The sequence below is a fragment of the Nicrophorus vespilloides genome, unplaced genomic scaffold, assembly GCF_001412225.1.
Source record: "Nicrophorus vespilloides isolate i.1.1-1 unplaced genomic scaffold, Nicve_v1.0, whole genome shotgun sequence".
Taxonomy (NCBI): domain Eukaryota; kingdom Metazoa; phylum Arthropoda; class Insecta; order Coleoptera; family Silphidae; genus Nicrophorus; species Nicrophorus vespilloides.
The window spans coordinates 70,342-74,386 of record NW_017097326.1 but is presented as its reverse complement, the minus strand read 5'-3'; positions in this window follow the sequence as shown (position 1 = coordinate 74,386).

The window sequence follows — 4,045 nt, the reverse complement described above, 5'->3', positions numbered from 1 at the left end:
TATAATGAAGCGAGTTATAGCGTTTGTTAATTTTGGCGACCAACGTGGGGCATTTTTCAATCAACGATATTAGCAACACCAATCATCTTATTTACTCAATTCTTTCACCAGATTATTATCTAAACTAATCTGATATAATAATTGAACTAATCGGAATGTTCTCTTTGTTAATCAGAGAGTAGTTCGAAAAAACGAGTAGATCAAATTTATCAAATGTGTTGTTAACAATCATCACAACAACATATTCGAAATTGAATTTTCTAAGTCTAGAATGAAGCGAATTATAGCGTTTGTTAATTTTGGCGACCAACGTGGGGCATTTTTCAATCAACGATATTAGCAACACCAATCATCTTATTTACTCAATTCTTTCACCAGATTATTATCTAAACTAATCTCATATAATAATTGAACTAATCGGAATGTTCTCTTTGTTAATCAGAGAGTAGTTCGAAAAAACGAGTAGATCAAATTTGTCAAATGTGTTGTTAACAATCTTCACAACAACATAGTCGAAATTGAATTTTGTAAGTCTATAATGAAGCGAGTTATAGCGTTTGTTAATTTTGGAGACCAACGTGGGGCTTTTTTCAATCAACGATATTAGAAACACCAATCATCCTATTTACTTAATTTTTTCACCAGATTATTATATATTATCGAAACAAAAGTTAAGAGAAAGAACAAAACAACAATGAATCTTATAACTAATCAGAATGTTTTCTTTGTAAATCAGAGAGTAGTTCAAATAAACGAGTAGATCAAATTTATCAAATGTGTTGTTAAAAATCTTTTCAACAACATATTCGAAATTAAATTTTGTAAGTATACAATGAAGCGAATTATAGCGTTTGTTAATTTTGGCGACCAACGTGGGGCATTTTTCAATCAACGATATTAGCAACACCAATCATCCTATTTACTCAATTCTTTCACCAAACTATTACATATTATCGAAACTCTATAATAGATGCTAAATTTATATAAAAAAAAACTTGATTTCACATAAAAATATCGATTAATAATAAATCTTAGAATATTTAAACTTGCTAGATAATACGTTATTGTGGCGACGTGAAAAATGTGTCTCCATCATCACACGATAACGTCGATTTTTTACTTCTCTCTACTCGATTCATCATTGCGACAGTGTAAAGCGGTTAGAGTTTAAAGTGCCGCAGGAGACAGCAGTTACAGCGACGTCCTCCATCCGTCAATATATTTTAATCGCGCCTTCGTGACGGCTGCAACCGCAAAACTAAAAGGGTCTACAGGACTACCAACAGCACGCCACGACCGACGTTTTCCCTCATGCAAAACGCACACATCCGATGTTTTATTCAATCTCCACCACCACCCTCCCCATATCAAATGTACATCCGAGTTTGCACATAAAGACTGTTTACGCATTCAACTCGAACTCTTCGCGTTTCACAAAGCGAAACATATCCCATTACCTCACCACCATCACAAACTACTTGCATACCGATTTTCAACTATACATCTCAACCAGAAACAAAGTTACGGCGTTCGTAAATTTTGGCGACCAACGTGGGGCTTTTTTCAAAATCGTTTTCCACCGCAACCAATGACTTTTTCATCGCGCTTTCAACTGTTTACCACAGTATTTAAACGAATCAACAAGTTATCAAGTTTTCGCCTTCATTTTTACATCGTTTAACCAAGAGAATTGAAAGTTTTGTATACACATTTTCTTTTTGTTCCAGTTTCAATTAAACGTGAAATCTCAGCCGCTGTTTGCATCTCAATTACCGCGCTGAAATGTAAAGCAATCCAGCCTTCTTTGCTTTCTCCCTTTTTTTTTCTTCTTGCGTCCTCTTAGGGTTTCGCTCGGTAAATATTTGCGCCGGAGTCGCGAAAGTAAATAATGTTGACCCGAAGCGAAACGAAATTGGCAGCTATTGAATTGTTGCTCTCTCTCGTTCATTCATCCACGAAACTCACACTCTGCAAACTAATCAATAAGCAATTAGCAAACATTACGCCGCATAAATTTTAATTATTAATATTGCTATATTAATGTTGCGAGTTAATTGAATAGTTCGAATTGATCCGCAATTTCGGAATACTTAATAATGTAGTTTAAAGTTATTGGGAAACAAAATTACCGTTTCTTTCAGCGGAGACAAAGTTTCAGAGACTAACTAGAATCGGATTACCTGGTATAATGGGGAGCGGACTCGAAAACTCATTGAAACTGGGAACAGGATTAAATTGGGAATAAATAGGGAGGAAGGAATAAAGTTTGAGGGAAGAAAAAAAAATGGGGAAATGTATATGAAGAGGTGTTATGGAACCGCCACCTGTTTCGTATCGAATTGCAGGAAAGGGATCAGAAAAAAAAAATATGTAGGGAAAAAGTTACAGTGAAAGAGTGCGAGTGAGTGGTTCACTCCCGAAAGTTGCGGCATTAAAAAGTTCCGTTCGGTTGCACTTGAGCGGCTTTAGAAAGGTGGCGGTGGAGGACTCTTTTTTCTATATTTTGTTTTTCATGGAACCGCCTTAAACTGTCCCACGTGACTCCAATGAAAACAAAACAATGATACAATTAATATATGCAACCAAATGTACATCTGTTAAACGATAACTTTTGACAGCTTATTTACAAGTGAACGGTTATGAATACAAATGTCGCAGTAGGCTTATTGGAAAGGTCATGGTTTTATCTTTAATTTGCATGTTTGATCATTTACTGAGCGTTCTTAGTTATCGAGTAATTGAATAAAATGTGAAGTATAAAAAAATGGACATATTTATTTGCTTTATGTAAAGAAAAGTGTTTAATCAACTTAGTTGATAATTGCTGTTTAATCCGGTATACTTTTTGCTAATCCTATAGCCTTCATCCAACAATTAAACTCGTTAAACTGCAGCACTTCGCGAGGAAATTAAATTATTAATAAAGTTAAAGTACTTGCAAATATAATTACAATAAATATTCCTGTATTATTCATAAATTTACATAACAAATGAGAGTTTTGAGCGGGAAAAAAGAGGAATCGATTGTAGCGCCCTCTCTCGCTCGCACGTGAACTAAACTAAAAATAAATGAACCGCGACGATGGAAGAAAGGTTAATTAATATCCATCGATCGAATTCCGAAACGGAACAAAGCCTTCTATTTTTGGAGGTGCTTTATTCATTTGTTTTTGTTCGATTCGCTGTACCTTCTTTCACCTGTCACCAATCGAATTCACCTTGCAGAATGAAAAACAAAAGAAATAAACAAACTATTAACAATGGTAATTTATGTACGATTTCCGCTAGATGGCGCGACGCCAGAAACTGCGAATTTGTTGCGATTATCGCGGGTGCTTTGCGTGTATCCGTGGATACACGAGTCGGATTAATTGACAATTAAATTTCGGAAAAAGAAAGAGCCGTTTCGCTTCGAAGAGACGCGATAAGATAAATCACCGGAGGGGTTGTTTCCTTCTGTGCTCGTGCTTCATTCCTTTTTTATTTCTTTTTTTTGGCTTCTTGTAAAGAACACTCTGAGAGAACACTTTTCTCGTTTGCTTTCTAATGCGAGAAGTGTGCGAGATACACGCACACACACACGGAAATTTATACATAGACCCTCTTATACAAACACCCTCTCGTGGGAGAATCCGCATTCACACCTCCACTTGACTTGGTGAGTGGACTGAATGAATGTCATCTTTGTCTCTTTCTAGCTCTCAAGAGGTTTTTGCATACAGCTTTGTCACCATATTATTATTATTTTAATGCGAGTTTAATGAGAGCACGAAGTTCGTTACGAGTATTACTTTCATTTTGCTTTTTTGAGCATTTTTTAAACTTTGAACAAGAATTACAGGCAAACGGCTAAAACCACAAAAATATATCGATACATGCTAGATTCCCCAAACATTCAGCTTTCATACACATCTTTTGGATTCATTCTATCTACTATAGTTTTCGAGAAAATCAATGAAATGTGAAAACTCATCTTTTTCGAGCATTTTTTAAACTTTGAACACGAATTACAACCAAACGGCTGAAACCACAATAATGCATCAAT